This window comes from Odocoileus virginianus, chromosome 23 (genome assembly GCF_023699985.2).
Source record: "Odocoileus virginianus isolate 20LAN1187 ecotype Illinois chromosome 23, Ovbor_1.2, whole genome shotgun sequence".
Taxonomy (NCBI): domain Eukaryota; kingdom Metazoa; phylum Chordata; class Mammalia; order Artiodactyla; family Cervidae; genus Odocoileus; species Odocoileus virginianus.
Window position 1 is genome coordinate 30,197,322 of NC_069696.1, and position 19,430 is coordinate 30,216,751.

A 19,430-nucleotide genomic window follows, 5' to 3' on the forward strand; every position below is an offset into this window, starting at 1 on the left:
CAGATAATGATCACGAATTAGCCTGTGGTTCTCGATTCTCTCTCAGTTTCAGAGTCAGAGATGGAAATAGAGTCCGTTATTATGCTGAGAAATGTATTTAGAAAAACGTACTGGGTGGTGGGGTGGTGGGCGGTGCTAAAGAGAGACTCTGTCCTTGTGTGAGCCCAAGGTGAGCAATGTAGCATGGTCAAGGAAGCCAAGTGCTCCATCTGCCCTGGGAACTGGCCTCCCTGTTCCCAGTTACTGGTGCAGGAACTGCATCTTTTTCAAATGGATGCTCACAGCTGCCATGGGAATATGCCTGGCAATTGTTTGTCTCCCCACCCCCCATTTATTTAGTTATAGTAACAAATTGTTCTATTTATATTGTACTATGCATGGGAGCAACTGGATACATAACAAAAAGCTTATGATTTGGCCCAGCTTCACTGCAGTTAGGTCAACACATCCCTGAGATCCTGGGGTGATTAATAAATTAATTAATTTGCAATAGACTGCAATGCTGGCTTGTCTGGTCCATTGACCAAGGGATGATCTCTAAACTGTATTACCAATGTCTTTACTTGACAAGGAGATTATATGACCCATAGCATGTGGATATGGGAGTATGTACACTTGCTGTAGCAGAAGTATGAAATACATACTTATTAAATTTGGGTTTTCTTTCTGTATTAACATCTGACTCATTTTGTATATGCTGTCTATTGAGGAGCTCATAAATTTTGCTTACAATACTAAAGGAAACTATTTTGTTTTTGTAAAAATAAATTTATAACAAAATCTAGTTGATTTTTATCTTTTATAATTACTCCTTCACAGCTGTGCTTCCTCATTTAAACATACCTCCCTTTATAATTTTGCTCCATACATCAGATGGCCTAAAGAATATTATTACTAGAATTAGTATATATCAAGGACCAACCAAAGTCTCTTGACAAGGCTAGCACTATTGTTATTTGCATTTTATAAAGAAGATAATTGATCCAAGTTAGTGTCAGAGCTAGGAATCAAATCCAAGTCCATATGCCAAAACCCTCAGAGAATACTGCAAATATATAAAATTGAAAATGAAAGCCACAGACCTAATACTACTCACTTTCTGTGGTATCCTAGAGCAATACTTTCCAAATTATATATCAGGAAACGTTAGTTACATATGACAGATGTGAATGGCGTGAAGAAAGATTCCATGATCAAATATGTTTTGGAAATAATGGGTTAAACCAACACTTTGAAATTGTAAAACTGTACGTTAGTGAGAGCCATTCATGCTTGTAGTCATTGTGGATTTGTATAGTTATTACTGTGTTTTTTCCAGGAAATGGCAAAAACATGTCTTTCTACTTTTGCACAATGTGCCATTTGAACTCTCATTGGAGCCAGAGGTGGGAATAATATGAAACCCCTAACATGTGGATACTGTCCTTTTTTGTGCATTGTTAAAATCATCACTTCCTGGTGCTTTTTAAGTTGACAGATTATTTGTACAAGATGGATTTAAAAAAAAAACAAACAACTAAATCTTTACAGGGTTCTAAATGCCTTACACTATTACTTGTTACACCTAAAATATATGTTTGGAAAGTTCAAAGATTTTCTTGCTAGTGAGAGACTTGCCAAACGCAGTTTAAGGACACTAGAATAAAGAAATGTAAAATTATTTTTAAAATAGGCTAAGAACAAGTAGTGGTTCAGGTAAAAATAGTTGAAATATGTGTGCCTGCACTAGTATGTATGCATAATATATATTCATTTGAACTCGTTGAGAGGAGAGGCTATGTTGTTTCTTTATCCTTGCCAAATACTTCGCCCACAGGAGGCATTTATGTGTCCAGTATTGACTGAGTACTTTGTTTGTACTCAGGCATAGTTCTGTTCCTGATGCTAGAGATATGAGTGAAAAAGTCCTCATCGAGCTTGTGATTTATTGGGCAGAAATAGACAATAAATGGAAAGAGGGATATGAAGCCACAAAGCGAATGACGGATACTGAAAACCTTGTAGGGTTAGTAGATAGGAATTCTCTGTGAGGTCAAAGCATTTTTGAGATGGGTACCAGAGTAAACACACTGGGAGGAAGGGAAGGGTATGAGGTCACTTTTTAGGAGGTAATGCAATGATTGGTAACAAGAGGAAGTTTTGACCTTAGGGTTGAGAGGGTTAAACAGTATAGTGTAGTGTTAGTTGCTCAGTTTTGTCCAACTCTTTGCAACCCCATGAGTCCATGTAGCCCACCAGGTTTCTCTGTCCATGGGATTCTCCAGGCAAGAATACTGGAGTGGGTCGCCATTTCCTTCTCCAGAGGATCTTCCAAACCCAGGGATCAAACCCAGGTCTTTTGTGTTGCAGGCAGATTCTTTACTACAGATTCTGAGCTACAGGGAAGTCCAAGAGGATTAAATGGAAGAAGATAAAAGGATTATTGGGGAGAAAAAGGTCAAAACTGAGAAGGCATGGTGTAGAATGGGATAGTGTGTAAGTGATGCAGTCACAGGGGATGGAGACAGAGTGAAGAGGAAGACAGTGAGCTCTGTGCTGCTCTGCTGCTGAGGAGCTGAGGTGGTGCTGTGAGGAGGGCAGGCACTGGTCAAGTTGGCTGGAATAACCTCATAAAGGTTGTAGAGTCTGAGGGGTAGAAAAGGTGAATTGGTTTGGAAATGGCAGTTTATATAAATTTAGGTCAAAGGTAAAAGGAGGTCAGAGGACCATGGGGAGAATTACCAGAAGCAGCCAGAGTTCATCTAGGCCAAGACTGTGGTGGAAATGAAACTATTCTCCTCAGATTGGGTCTTGAAACCATGTGCAAGGACTCAAACCCAGCCAAAACCTATGATCTTCCAGCTGAGATCACACACCTGGTTTCAGGACTTAATGAAGCTCCTTAAGTTCGTTGTGTCTTGGTGCAGAATGTTTTCAGTGAGAGGCAAAGTGATGGGGGCTATAGTCCATAGGATCCAGAGTCGAACACAACTGAAAAGACTTAGCAAACACACAGATATATTCATATAGGACACTTGTAAGAGATACAAGTGGGCAGGCAAGGGAGCTCTGATCCTAGGATTAAGTGGGGTACAATTTTGTAATCAAAGAAAAGTGGGGGAGGGGAAGACTGACTTCTTCAAGTAGAAGTCAGGCTTATATCACTAGCTCCTCCTATCAGGCAGGAGAATGTCTGACCCTATGAGATCAAGCTAGGTTTATCATGGCACTTATTTAAATCAGTAGAAGGGTGATAACATTTTTCTTTCATTTAGTGGCTTGGGGCATATCTCCTGCTTTTATTCATGGCTTTAGAACCTTTTGATCCAAGTGAAATAGAAGAGTGAAAAAGCTGGCTTAAAACTCAACATTCAAAACACTAAGATCATGGCATCTAGTCCCATAACTTCATGGCAGATAATGGGGAAGAAATGAAAGAGTTCAGTTCAGTTTAGTTCAGTCGCTCAGTTGTGTCCGACTCTTTGGAACCCCATGAATCGCAGCACACCAGGCCTCCCTGTATATCATCAACTCCTGGAGTTTACTCAAACTCATGTCCATTGAGTCGGTGATGCCATTCAACCATCTCATCCTCTGTTGTCCCCTTCTCCTCCTGCCCGCAATCCCTCCCAGCATCAGGGTCTGTTCCAATGAGTCAACTCTTCACATGAGGTGGCCAAAGTACTGGAGTTTCAGCTTCAGCATCAGTCCTTCCAATGAACACCCAGGATTGATCTCCTTTAGGATGAACTGGTTGAGTCTCCTTGCAGTCCAAGGGACTCTCAAGAGTCTTCTCAATGGAAAGAGTAACAGACTTTATTTTCTTGGCTTCCAATATCACTGCAGGTGGTGATTGCAGTCATGAAATTAAAAGACACTTGCTCCTTAGAAGAAAAGCTGAAACAAACCTAGACAGCATATTAAAAAGCAGAGACATCACTTTGCCAACAAAGGTCCATCTAGTCAAAGCTATGGTTTTTCCAGTAGTCACATATGGATGTGAGAGTTGGGCCATAAAGAAAGCTGAGCACTGAAGAATTGATGCTTTTAAACTGTGGAGCTGAAGAAGACTCCCTTGGACAGTAAGGATATCCAACCAGTCAATCCTAAAGGAAATCAACCCTGAATATTCATTGGAAGGATTGATGCTGAGGCTGAAGCTCCAATACTTTGGCCACCTGATGCAAAGAGCTAACTCATTGGAAAAGACCCTGATGCTGTGAAAGATTGAGGGCAGGAGGAGAAGGGGGCAACAGAGGATGAGATGGTTGGATGGCATCACCACTCAATGGACATGAGTTTGAGTAAGATCTGGGAAATAGTGAAGGACAGGGAGGCCTGGTGTGTTGCAGTCCATGGGATTGCAAAGAGTCAGACACAACTGAGCAACTGAACGATAACAACAGTTAAGCAAGTCTGCTTCATTCCACCATGTTCTGATAGGTTTCTTGAGTGACCATTAACTTACAGTGGTCTCCCAGTTCTTTATGTGTCCCTCTCTATCCATAATCCTCTTCTGGGACTTCTATAGCGACCTCTGTAACTCTTCTATTGTATTCCTATCAGAAACATAAGTTTGTTGAATGAATAAATATTGATTTTCATATAGACAGAATTATTTCAGTTGATTTTTAACTTAATTCACTTTTAAAGATAATTTTCAAGTAATGCAGTCTGACTCCCCTTGTTCATATTTTGATTTGTGTTTTAATATACTCTTGAGTCATACTGTTCATGAGGTTCTCAAGGCAAGAATACTGAAGTGGTTTGCGATTCCCTTCTCCAGTAGACCACTTTTTGCCAGAACTCTCTACCATGACCCATGTGTCTTGGGTGGCCCTACATGGCATGGCTCATAGTTTCATTGAGTTAGGCAAGGCTTTGGTCCACATGATCAGTTTGATTAGTTTTCTGTGATTGTGGTTTTCATTCTGTCTGCCCTCTGATGGAGAAGGATAAGAGGCTCATGGAAGCTTCCTGATGGGAGAGACTGACTGAGGGGGAAACTTTTGTCTTGTTTTGATGGGTGGGGCCATGCTCAGTAAATCTTTAAAATCCAATTTTCTGTTGATGGACTGGGCTGTGTTCCCTCCCTGTTGTTTGACCTGAGGCCAAACTATGGTGGAAATAATGAAGAAAATGGCGACCTCCTTCAAAAGGTCCTGTGCACACACTGTTGCACTCAGTGCCCCCGAACTTGCACCAGGCCACCGCCGACCCACACCTCCGCCAGAGAGTCCTGAACACTCACGGGCAAGTCTGGGTCAGTCTCTTGTGGGGTCACTGCTCCTTTCTCCTAGGTCCTGGTGCACACAAGGTTTTGTTTGTGCCCTCCAAGAGCCTGTTTCCCCAGTCCTGTGTAAGTTCTGGTGGCTCTATGGTGGAGTTAATGGTGACCTCCTCCAAGAGGGCTTATGCCATACCCAGGTCTGCTGCACCCAGAGCCCCTGCCCCTGCCGAAGTTGAAACTCCAACACTTTGGCCACCTGATTCGAAGAACTGACTGACTAAAAAAGACCCTGATGCTGGGAAAGATTGAAGGCAGGAGGCGAAGGGAACGACAGACGATGAGATGGTTGGATGGCATCATTGACTTGATGGACATGAGTTTGAGTAAGCTCTGGGAATTGGTGATGGACAGGGAAGCCTGGTGTGCTGCAGTTCGTGGGATCACAAAGAGTAGGACATGACTGAGCCACTGAGCAGAACTGATACTCATGAGGATGAAGTTGGAAGTAGAAGAGAGGTTTCTGAATTCAAAAGTATGTCTTGAGATGACAACTGTCAATTTTTTACTTTACATCCTTAAGTATTTTTGAATTTATTACGAGGAAGTACCTGCTGGCGCTAGTGGTAAAGAACCTGCTTGCCAATGCAGAGATATACAGACACAGATTTGATCCCTGGGTTGGGAAGATCCCCTGGAGGAGGGAATGGCAACTTTCTATTCCACTATTCTTGCCTGGAGAATCCCATGGACAGAGGAGCTTGTTAGGCTACAGTCCATTGGGTCACAAAGAGTCAGACACAACTGAAGCAACTTAGTATCCACACATGCACTCCTTTTATAATAAAGGGAAAAGCAGAGTATATTTCTTTACCATAAATATCTGAAAATAAGGCTATCGAAAATTAAAATGGAGATCCTAATCAGCTTTCCTAGTATTCCAGGGTAGGATGATTTCAGAAAAGGAAGATAATCAATACTTTTTTTAGATCGTTCTACTGTCTCCACCTCCCTACCCAAACAGGAGTTGGAGTTGGATTTTCTTCAAATACTTGAGCAGCTGCCCCTTTCTCTTTGCAAACAAGATGCTCTAAGGACGTCCCATACCATGTCTAGGCTCTCGTGGATATTTACTATAATAAGGAAGTGTATAGGGGAGTTTTGAAGAGGAAAAGAGTTCTGTGTTTCACATTTTCTAAGTAATTGACTCACTTGTGTATTGTGCCAGTGAGCTCTACCAAATCTTTGTTGTTTAGGCTTTTTTCTAGCTTTATTGAGATACAGGTTTCCCCTGCTATCTGAAAGCAGAACTTTCCTATGAAACATTTCTGTAAGTCAAAAGGATGTAAAGCAAGGCAGCAGCTCCCTTAGGATACATCTTGTTAACAGATGCACAAAGTAAATAGAGGTAATAAAGTGCAGATGCTCAGAGATAGAGTTCAAAGCCATGGGGGCTTGATGCTGAGATGCTCTGTGTCATTCCCAGGGAAGGAGCTTGGTGATGCCCCTCCCACTGCCCTGGGTGTGCTGGGCTTCTCTCATGGCTTATTGAAAAACACTATTGCTATTTTTGCTTTTCTCCTTTTTTCATAAAAGTGAAAATCCTCATTGGATTTCTTTCATTTGGTAAAAACGGGTACCAATGTAGGTCTTTTGCAAAAGCTAAGTGGCTTAAAGCAAACTTTCAGAAAACAGGGATTCCTATATAATTGACAAATAACATACTATAAGCTTAAGGTATACTACATGATGATCTGATATATGTATATGTTATGAAGTAATTACTACATTAAGGTTAGTTAACATACCCATTACCATAGTTATATTATTATGGATATTATGGATATATATATATAATATCCATAGTTATTATTGTATGTGTGTATGTTGAGAGCATTTAAGATCTACTTACTCTCTCATCAACTTTTAAGTATACAATGCAGTGTTTTTAACTATAGTCACCAGGCTTTACAATGGATCCCCAGAACTTACTCATCTTATAAATGAAACTCTGTACCCTTTGACCTCTGGAGAAAAAAAATGGCAACCCTCTGCAGTTTTTTGCCTGGAAAATTCCATGGACAGAGGAACCTGGTGGGCTAGAGCCATTGGGATTGCAAAGAGTTGGACACAACAGAGCGTGCACATACACCCCGTCTGACCATCATCTCCCCATTCCCCCTATAAAAGTGGAACTGTCATCTGCTCCAGAAAAACCATTTCTGGATATATATCTAGATGAAACAAACTCACTATCTCGAAGAGTTATCTGTGTCTGCATGTTCATTGCAGCGTTATTCACAATAGCCAAGATATGGAAATGACCTAAGTGCCCCACAAATGGATGAATGGATAAAGAAAATGGAATATTATTCAGCAGTGAAAAGAAGGAAATCCTTTCAGTTCTGACAACAGAGATGGACTTGAAGGTTTTAGGCTGAGAGAAAGAAGTCAGGGAGAGAAAATCAAATAACTGTATGATATACTAAATTTTCAAGTACATAATTCAACAATACTTTAGGCTGAATATTGCCTCCCCTTGAGTCATACTTTATCAACTATATATAAAAACAGGCCTATGAATAAGATTATTTGTTAAAAGTACTTGTGACTCTTTATTTTTTTTTTTTAAAAAGGAAAGCCTATCAAAACCCCTCAATGATTTTGAGTGGTGTATCTGTTCCAAGAAAGGGACAGCACACTCAGAAGGGATTTTTTTCTCCTCAGCTTTATTGAGACATAATTGACTTGTAAAATTTGGTATATATTAAAGGTGTACAAACCTTCATGAACCTCCATCCATAGTTCTTAAGGCACTCTGTCTATCAGGTTCATGATATTGTACAGGAGGCAGTGATCAAAACCAAAAGGAAATGTAAAAAGGCAAAGTGGTTGTCTGAGGAGGCCTAAAAGTAGCTGAGAAAAGAAGAAAAACTAAAAGCAAAGGAGAAAAGGAAAGATATACCCAATTGAATGCAGAGTTCCAAAGAACAGCAAGGAGAGATAAGAAAGAGTTCTTCAGTGATCAATGCAAAGAAATAGAGGAAAACAATAGAATAGGAAAGACTAGAGATTGCTTCAATAAAATTAAAGATACCAAGGGAACATTTCAGACATTGTGCAAAGATGGGCTTAATAAAGGACAGAAGTGGTATGGACCTAACAGAAGCAGAAACATTTAAGATGGTGGAGTAGAAATACATGAACTCATCTTCTGCGAGAATTCCAAAATTACAAGTCACTGCTGAATGACCGTTGACAGGAGAATGTTGGATCCCACCAAAAAAAATACACCCCATGTCCAAGGGCAAAGGAGAAGCCCCAACAAGATGGTAGGAGGGGTGAAATTGCATTTAGAATCAAACCCCATACCCACCAGAGACAGTCGAAGGGCTCAAACAAAACCTTGTGCACCAGGAGACTCCACAGAGACTGAGCCAGACCTGCCTTTGAGTGTTTGAGTGTCTCCTGTGGAGGTACGGGTCAGCAGTGGCCTGCTGCAGGGGCAGGGGCTCTGGGTGCAGCAGACCTGGGTGTGGCATAAGCCCTCTTGGAGGAGGTCGCCATTAACCCCACCATAGAGCTGCCAGAACTTACACAGGACTGGGGAAACAGGCTCTTTGAGGGCACAAACAAAATCTTGTGTGCACCAGGACCTAGGAGAAAGGAGCAGTGACCCCACAAGAGACTGACTCAGACTTGCCCGTGAGTGTTCAGGACTCTCTGGCGGAGGTGTGGGTTGGCGGTGGCCTGGTGCAAGTTCGGGGGCACTGAATGCAGCAGCGTGTGCACAGGACCTTTTGAAGGAGGTCGCCATTATCTTCATTATTTCCACCATAGTTTGGCCTCAGGTCAAACAACAGGGAGGGAACACAGCCTAGTCCATCAACAGAAAATTGGATTTTAAAGATTTACTGAGCATGGCCCCACCCATCAAAACAAGACAAAAGTTTCCCCCTCAGTCAGTCTCTCCCATCAGGAAGCTTCCATAAGCCTCTTATCCTTCTCCATCAGAAGGCAGACAGAATGAAAATCACAATCACAGAAAACTAACCAAACTGATCACATGGACCAAAGCCTTGCCTAACTCAATGAAACTATGAGCCATGCCATATAGGGCCACCCAAGACACATGGGTCATGGTAGAGAGTTCTGGAAAAAAGTGGTCTACTGGAGAAGGGAATGGCAAACCACTTCAGTATTCTTGCCTTGAGAACCCCATGAGCAGTATGAAAAGGCAAAAAGATAGGACACTGAAAGATGAACTCCCCAGGTCAGTAGGTGCCCAATATGCTACTGGAGATCAGTGGAGAAATAACTCAAAAAAGAATGAAGAGATGGAGCCAAGGCAAAAACAACACCCAGTTGTGGATGTGTCTGGTGATGGAAGTAAAGTCTGGTGCTGTAAAGAACAGTATTGCATAGGAACCTGGAACGTTAGGGCCATGAATCAAGGTAAACTGGAAGTGGTCAAACAGGAGATGGCAAGAGTGAACATCGACATTTTAGGAATCAGTGAAATAAAATGGACTGCGATGGGTGAATTTGACTCAGATGACCATTATATCTACTACTGTGTGCAAGAATCCCTTAGAAGAAATGGAGTAGCCCTCATAGTTAACAGAAGAGTCTGAAATGCAGTACTTGGATGCAGTCTCAAAAATGACAGAATGATCTTGGTTCGTTTCCAAGGCAAACCATTCAATATCAGAGTAATCCAAGTCTATGCCCCAAACAGTAATGCTGAAGAAGCTGAAGTTGAATGGTTCTATGAAGACCTTCTAGAACTAACAGCCAAAAAAGATGTCCTTTTCATTATAGGGGACTGGAATGCAAAAGTAGGAAGTCAAGAGATACCTGGAGTAACAGGCCTTGGAGTACAGAGTGAACCTGGGCAAAGGCTAACAGAGTTTTGCCAAGAGAACACACTGGTCATAATAAACACCCTCTTCCAGCAACACAAGAGAAAACTCTACACATGGATATCACTAGATGGTCAACACCGAAATCAGATTGATTGTATTCTTTGCAGCCATAGATGGAGAAGCTCTATACAGTCAGCAAAAACAAGGCTGAAAGCTGACTGTGGCTCAGATAATGAATTCCTTATTACAAAATTCAGACTAAAATTGAAGAAAGTTGGGAAAAACTACTAAACCATTCAGGTATGACCTAAAACAAATCCCTTATGATTATACAGTGGAAGTGACAAATAGATTCAAGGGATCAGATCTGGTAGAGTGCCTGAAGAACTGTGGACAGAGTTTCATGACATTGTAAGGGAGGCAGTGATCAAAACCATCCCCAAGAAAAAGGAATGTAAAATGGCAAAATGGTTGTCTGAGGAGGCCTAAAAATAGCCGAGAAAAGAAAAGGTAAAGGCAAAGGAGAAAAGGAAAGATTTACCCATTTGAATTCAGAGTTCCAAAGAATAGCAAGGAGAGATAAGAAAGACTTCCTCAGTGATCAATGCAAACAAATAGAGGAAAGCAATAGAACAGGAAAGACTAGAGATTGCTTCAAGAAAATTAGAGATGCCAAGGGAACATTTCATGCAAAGATGGGCTTCATAAAGGACAGAAATGGTATGGACCTAACAGAAGCAGAAGATATTAAGAAGAGGTGGCAAGAATACATAGAACTATACAAAAAAGATCATGACTCAGATAATCACAATGATATCACTATGAACAAAGCTAGTGGAGGTGATGGAATTCCAGTTGAGCTATTTCAAATCCTAAAAGATGATGCTGTTAAGTGCTGCACTCTATATGTCAGCAAATTTGGAAAACTTAGCAGTGGCCACAGGACTGGAAAAGGTCAGTTTTCATTCCAATCCCAAAGAAAGGCAATGCCAAAGCATGTCAAAATTACCACACAATTGCACTCATCTCACACGCTAGCAAAGTAATCCTCAAAATTCTCCAAGTTCGGCTTCAACAGTACATGAACCATGAACTTCCAGATTTTCAAGCTGGATTTAGAAAAGGCAGAGGAACCAGAGATCAAATTGCCAACATCCGTTGGATCATAGAAAAATCAAGAGAATTTCAGAAAAACATCTATCTCTGCTTTATTGATTACGCCAAAGCCTTTGACTGTGTAGATCACAGCAAACTTGGAAAATTCTGAAAGAGGTGGGAATACTAGACCATCTGACCTGCCTCCTGAGAAACCTGCATGCAGATCAAGAAGCAACGGTTAGAACTGGACATGGAACAACACTTGGTTCCGAATTGGGAAAGGATTACGTCAAGGCTGTATATTCTCACCCTGCTTATTTAACTTATATGCAGAGTACATCATGTGAAATGCTGGTCTGGATGAAGCACAAGCTGGAATCAATATGGCCGGGAGAAATATAAATAGCTTCAGATACACAGATGACCCCAATCTTATGGCAGAAAGTGAAGAGGAACTAAAGAGACTCTTGATGAAAGTGAAAGAGGAGAGTGAAAAAGATGGCTTAAAACTCAACATTCAGAAAACTAAGATCATGGCATTCAGTCCAATCACTCTATGGCAAATAAATTGGGAAACCATGGAAACAGTGATAGACTTTGTTTTGGGGGGCTCCAAAATCACTGCAGATGGTGACTGCAGTCATGAAATTAAAAGATGCTTGCTCCTTGGAAGGAAAGCCATGACCAACCTAGATAGCATATTATAAAGCAGAGACATTACTTTGCCAACAATGGTCCATCTAGTCAAATCTATGGTTTTTCCAGTAGTCATGTGTGGGTGTGAGAGTTGGACTATAAAGAAAGCTGAATACCAAAGAATTGATGGTTTTGAATTGTGGTGTTGGAGAAGACTCTTGAGAGTCTCTTGGACTGCACAGAGATCCAAGCAGTCCATCCTAAAGGAAATCAGTCCTGAATATTCCTTGGAATGACTGATGCTGAAGCTGAAACTCCAATATTTTTGCCAACTGATGCAAAGAACTGACTCATTTGAAAAGACCCTGATGCTGGGAAAAATTGAAGGCAGGAGGAGAAGGGGACAACAGAGGATGAGGTGGTTGGATGGCATCACCAACTCAATGGACATGAGTTTGAGTAAGCTCTGGGAGTTCATGATGGCCAGGGAAGCCTGGGTTGCTGCAGTCCATGGGGTCCCAAAGAATCAGACACAACTGAGCAACTTAGCTGGACTGAAAGGTGTACAGTTTGTTGTTTTGATATACATATACATTGTGAAATGATTGCCACAATCAAGCCCATTAACATATTCATCACCTCACATAGTCATGATTTGTGTGTTTGTTTGTAGTGAGAACACCTAAGATCAATTATTTTAGCAAATTTCAAATATTATATAATATAATATCATTAAGTAGAGTCATCACAATGACTATTGTATTGTCACATTAGATCTCCAGAACTTATTCACCCTGCATAAGTGGAATTTTTAAACAGATGTGTTTATTAAAAGGACTGTGTACAGAGATGTGGGTGGATTAAGGGACTAAGGGACCTAGTATGGGATGTTAAGACATCCAGGGGTGAATAATAGCAGGAAGCCATTACCTTCATAGACCAGAGGGGAGGAGAGGAAAGGGTGTTATTGGAGCAGATGAGAGTGTTAATCTTGAAAGTAGCCTCCATAAGACCTATAGTTATTGTAGGACCAACCACCCAGAGGAGGGCAAGTAGACGCAATAAGTAGGAGGAATCAACACTCTAGCTAGAAGCCAGAGGGCAAGGGACTGGAGTCAGAGTGAGGAGTTTCCTACCACAGAAATCACCCTTCTAGGTCTCAGAGCAGGATGGAGAATGGATCTGGGGCAGAGAAAAACAGCAAAGTATCTATCAAGGACAGACCTAAGAATGGTAATTTAGAGCCAAATTTTTTGTTGTTTAGTTGATAAGTCGTGTCCAACTCTTTTGGGACCCCATGAACTATATAGCCTGCCAGGCTCCACTGTTCATGGGATTTCCCAGGCAAGAATACTGAAGTGGGTTACCATTTCCTCCTCCCAGGGATTTTCTGACCCAGAGATCTAACCCGCATCTCCTGCATTGGCAGGCAGATTCTTTATCACTGAGCCACCAGGAAAGCCCTTAGAGCCAAATAAGTCCCCATTATTTAGTAGGAATATAGCTATATTCAGTAAAAGGCAATACCTTAGGAAGTAATTGAGATATATAGCACATTATTTTAGATTTGAACTATAGTGAAAGGCACTTTGGTATATAAATCACTAGTTAGCAGCTTAATTGGTGTGGGAGCCAGCTCCAGCTACTATAACAAAACACCATAAAACGGGTGGCTTAAACAACAGACATCTGTTTCCTCACAGTTCTGGAGCCTAGAAGGCCACAATCGGGGGGCCAGTATGGTTGGGTTCAAGTGAAAACTCTCTTCCTGACTTCTAGATGGCTGTCATCTTTTTTTTTTTTTACTATGGCAATATAGGGTCTTAGCGCAGCACACAGGATCTTCATTGCATCACGTATTGCAGCACACAGACTCTCTAATTGTGACATGTGGGCTCAGTAGTTGTGGCACAAAGGCTTAGTTGCCCTGCGGCATGTGGGATCTTAGTTCCCAGACCACGAATGGAACCCACATCCTCTTCCTTGCAAAGTGGATTCTTATCCACTGGCCTGCCAGGGAAGTCTCTTGATGGCTGTCATCTTGCTGTGACCTATTTTGTGCATGCTTGGGGTCAGGGATGGTGGAGACTGAGAAGTGAGGGGAGAGAGAGAGAGAATTATTTTCTTCTTATAAGGACTCTCCCTGGTGGCTCAGATGGTAAAGAATCTGCCTGTAATGCTGGAGACCTGGGTTTGATCCCTGGATCAGAAAGTTCCCATGGAGGAGAGCATGGCAATCCACTCCAGTATTCTTTCCTGGAGAATCCCATGGATAGAGGAGGCTCGTGGGCTACAGTCCATGGGATTGCAAAGAGTCGGACATGAATGATCAATTAACACAAGGACACTAATCTGATCTGTGACTTCATTTAATTCTAATTATCCTTCAAAAGCCTCATCTCCAAATACCATGACATTGGAAATTAGAGCTTCAGCATAGAAATTTTGGAAGAAAATTCAGTCCATATGTTCTCTAATACTTCTTTTTGAACTTTTTATTTGGAAACAATTTTTTTTTTAAGTTGCAAATATAAGGTAGGTAGTTCCTGTATACCCTTCACTTGGCTTCCCCTAAGGTCAACACTTATATAACCATTGTATAAGCATCAAAGCTAGGAAACTATTATTGCTACAGTTCTATTAACTAAACTTATTCAAATTTCACATCTTCCCTGTAAAGTCTTGTTTTTATTCCAGGATCCTTGATAGATCAGTTGGCAAAGAATCCGTCTGCAATACAGGAGACCCTCGTTTGATTCCTGGGTTGGGAAGATCCCCTGGAGAAGGGATAGACTACCCACTCCAGTATTCTTGGGCTTCCCTTGTAGCTCAGCTGGTAAAGAATCCTCCTGGGTTTGATCACTGAGTTGGGAAGATCACCTGGAGAAGGGTGCCTACTCCAGCATTCTGGCCTAGAGAATTCCATGAACTGTATAGTCCATGGGGTTGCAAAGAGTTGAACTCAACTGAGTGACTTTCACTTTCACTTCCATACTAAATTTAGTTGTCTTTAGTCTTTGCCAATCAGTGACATTTTCTCATTCTTTCTCTTTCTTTAAAGACCTTGACATTGCTGATGAGTACTGGCCAGTTACTTTGGAGAATGACTCTCATTTTGGTTTTTCTTAAGATTAAATTGAGATCCTGAATTTTTGACAAGAATACCCTAAAATGATCTTCTATATTTCTCTGTTTATCATTTCAGGGACACATAATGTTGATGTGTCGTCTTACTGCGTTTCTTCAGCATAATATTACTATTGTACCCTTCAGAGATAAATACCCTGAGGGGGATTGTTCTCTGCTTCATGATTGTTTTGTGATGCCTTAAAACAGAAATAGGGAAGGGAAGGAAATTTCCTGCCCTCAATATTTTATGTACTATCATTCTGTGAGACACATGAGTCTGAAAGTATTGTGAGGTTCTTATTCCTATTTTAAAGAAGAGGAAGATACATGGTTTTTTAGATGAAGTGATTTGGCCAAGATTACAGAGAGAAGCCTATTTTTTTCATTTTGAATAGCTGTTAGATTTTCAAAGAACTTACAAATATAATCACACAATATGTGACAATAGACTCTAAAAATCAAATTGTCTGATACCAGAACATAAATTGATTTTTTCATTCATTTTCATATGCCTGCAATGTGCTAGAATTTCTAGTCTTTAAAAACAAATCATGACTCAGACCGAAGCAACAGTTTAAAACCATGGCACATTTCCAAAACTCCTTTAAGGAAACAAGTGGTTAATTAAACCTTCAATCAGATTATTATTTATGTGCTTTTTAGTAATCATTCTGTGGTGTAGGCACAAATGATAGAGCAACACTCTTTGAAAATGTTGTGTCATGATTTGGGGGCCACTACAAGAACCACTTGCCATAGATAAATAATTATAAAGTGAATACCTATAATGATGACTGATTTTTGAGGTATTTAGAATAAAAAGTGAAAGTGATCGTCAGTCATGTCTGACTCTTTGTGACTCCATGGACTGTAGCCCACCAGGCTCCTCTGTCTGTGGGATTCTCCAGGCAAGAATACTGGGGTGGGTAGCCATTCCCTTCTCTAGGGGATCTTCCTGACCCAGGGATCAAACCCGGATCTCCTGCATTGCAGGGGTATTCTTTACCATTTAGGAGCCACCTGGGGAGCCCAATTAGGTTAAGAATCTGTCAATTAAATCATTGTGAATACTTTCTGATAGATTGAGTGAAGGTGGAAAATGGCACCTAAGTTTAAATTATACTTATATTGACATAGATAATTGTGTGCATGTGTGCTCAGTTGATAAGTCCTGTCTGACTCTTTGTGACCCCATGAACTATAGCCAGCCAGGCTCCTCTGTCCATGAGATTTCCCAGGCAACAATACTGGAGTGGGTTGCCATTTCCTCTTCCCAGGGGATCTTCCCTACTCAGGAATGGAACCTGTGTCTCCTGCAATGCAGGTGGATTCTTTACACTGAACCATGGGGGATGTTTGCTTATTTAAAATTTAAATTAATTTTATTATTAGAGTATAGTTAATTTCAACATTGTGTTACTTTCTGCTCTTCAGAAACATTATGTGAGTTTTGTTCCAAATGGTAAGTCAAGACAAAATCCAGATTTAAGATAAGGATTCCATGGTCTTTTCAGTTCAGTTCAGTTGCTCAGTCATGTCTGACTCTTTGCGACCCCATGGACTGCAGCATGCCAAGCTTCCTTGTCCATTACCAACACCCAGAGCTTTCTCAAACTCATGTCCATTGAGTTGGTGATGCCATCTAACCGTCTCATCCTCTGTCATCCCCTTCTCCTCCTACCTTCAATCTTTCCCAGCATCAGGGTCTTTTCCAAGGAGTTAGTTCTCCGCATCAGGTGGCCAAAGTATTGGAGTTTCAGCTTCAGCATCAATCCTTCCAATGTATATTCAGGACTGATTTTCTTTAGGATTGACTGGTTTGATCTCCTTGCAGCCCAAGGGTCTATCAAGTTTCTTCTACAGCACCACAGTTCAAAAGCATCAATTCTTTGGCATTCAGCTTTCTTCATAGTCCAACTCTCACATCCATACGTGACTGCCGGAGAAACTATAGTTTTGACTAGACAGATCTTTGTTGGCAAAGTAACGTCTCTGCTTTTTAATATGCTGCCTAGGTTTGTCATAGCTTTTCTTCCAAGGAGCAGCATCTTTTAATTTCATGGCTGCAGTCACCATCTGCAGTGATTTTGGAGTCCAAGAAAATAAAATCTGTCACTGTTTCCATTGTTTCCCGATCTATTTGCTGTGGAGTGATGGGACCAGATGCCATGATCTTAGTTTTTTTGAGTGTTGAGTTTGTTGTTTTTTTTTTTTTTTTTTTTGAGTGTTGAGTTTTAAGCCATCTTTTTCACTCTCCTCTCTCACTTTCATTACTTCATCTTTTACACCATGTTATTTATACGTATTGGTCTGAAATGCTTACCTTTTCTATTTAATAATATATCTCAGATGGCTTTCCAGGTCAATACCTCTTTCTCTCTCTCTCTAGTGACTGTGTGTGCTTAGTCGCTCAGTCACGTCTGACTGTTTGCGGCCCCATGGACTGTAGCCCACCAGGCTCCTCTGTCCACAGGGATTCTCCAGGCAAGAATATTGGAGAGAGTTGCCATGCCCTCCTCCAGGGGATCTTCCCAACCCAGGGATCAAACCTAGGTCTCCCACATTTTAGGCAGATTCTTTACTGTCTGGGCCACCAAGGAAGCCCTAATGGCTGTAGGGTTATCCATTGTCAGGATGTGGAATTCCATTCCCCTGTTGGTAGACTTTTATGTTTGTTATGGATTGAATGTTACCATCCTTCCACCTGCCCTACAAAAGATATGTTGAAGTCTTAAAGCCTAGTACCTCAGAATGTGATCTTATTTATAAATTGTCTTTACAGAGGTAATCAAATTAAAATGAGGTCATTAGGATGGCTGTTATCCAGGATGACTGGTGACCTTATAAAAAGAGGAGATTAGGACCCAGAAACAGACAGGTGCAGAAGGAAGATGATATAGAGACCTGCATTTTTCATGTGAAAACAGAGGATGGGAGTGATACATCTACAAGCCAAGGAGTGCCAGAGCTTTCTAGCAAATCACTAGAATCTAGAAAGAGTCGATGAAGGATTCCCACAAATTTAAGGGGGAGCATGATCCTGTTGACATCTTGATATCAGCCTTCTAACTTCTGGAACTCCAAGTTAACACATTAGTTGTTTCAAGCCACTCAGTACTTTGTTACAGCAACCCTAGGCCACTAGTATAGTGCTCTTCCTTTATTTTGCTATTACAGACTGCTGCAATGAACATTCTTATACACATAGCTTTATGCCCTCTTGTTATGTCTAGGATAAGTGAAATTATGAATCATTATATATGTGTATGATGCATGTTAGTATGTGTATTAGCCTTCTTGGGCTGACTTAACAAAATGCCATAGTTTGGGAGTCATAAACATTGGAAATTTAATTTTCACAGCACTGGAAACTAGAAAGTTCAAAATCAAGGTGCTGGCCAACTCAGTTCCTGATGAGAGCCTCTTCCTTGCTTGCAGATAGGTGTCTTCTTGCTGCATCCTCACGTGGTGGAGAGGTAGTTAGCAAGCTCTAGTGTATCTTCTTATAAGCACACTAGTCCTATCAAATGAGGCCCCCACCCCCATGACCTTATTTAATCCTAAGGCGCCAAAGGTCCCGTCTCCATATACCATCTCAGGAAGTTTAGGGCTTCAGCACAGGAATTTTGTAGGGATGCAATTCAGTCCATAGCATTCTTCCTCTAGCCCTCCAAAATGCATGTCTTTATTGCGTGCCAAATACATTCATATCAATCCAACAGCCCCCAAAGTCTTAACTCATTCTAGCATCCACTCTAAACTCTAAGCCTCATTTAGATATCTAAATTGGTGAGATCTGAGGTATGATACATCCTGAGACAAAAATCCTTCTCCAGCTATAAACTGAAGAAATCAGACAAATTACATGCTTCCAAAATAAAATGCTGGGATGGGCATAGAATAGACATTCCCATCCCCAAATAGAGAAATAGAACATAAAGAAGGCATGATGCCTCCCTAGCAAGTCCAAACCCTAGGAAGACAAATGCCATTAAATCTTAAGACCCCTCTTTGACTGAATGCCCTCCTTTCAGACCCACAGGGGCAGGGTCCTGCCTTCTGGATCCACTGGCATGCTAGTGCTAACCCTCCTAGCAAGCTCCACTCCCAGGGCTCCAGGGACCCCAAGCCCCATGGCTCTGCAGCATGTCCCCACCTCTGAGACTTTAGGCAGAGACCATCCAGCTGGTTGAAACCCAGGTGGTGGTCACACCCTTTGAAACTGAGGAGCAGTGCTAATGATCTGAGTCACCTTTGGGGTTATTCTTTACTTTTCTTTGAGAATAGTATATATTCTCAGCCAACCAGCTCATGATCCGGTCCTGTAAGGATCTAAAAAGTCCAGTCAGTTCAGTTCAGTTCAGTCGCTCAGTCGTGTCCGACTCTTTGCGACCCCATGAATCGTAGCATGCCAGGCCTCCCTGTCCATCACCAATTCCCGGAGTTTACTCAAACTCATGTCCATCAAGTCGGTGATGCCATCCAACCATCTCATC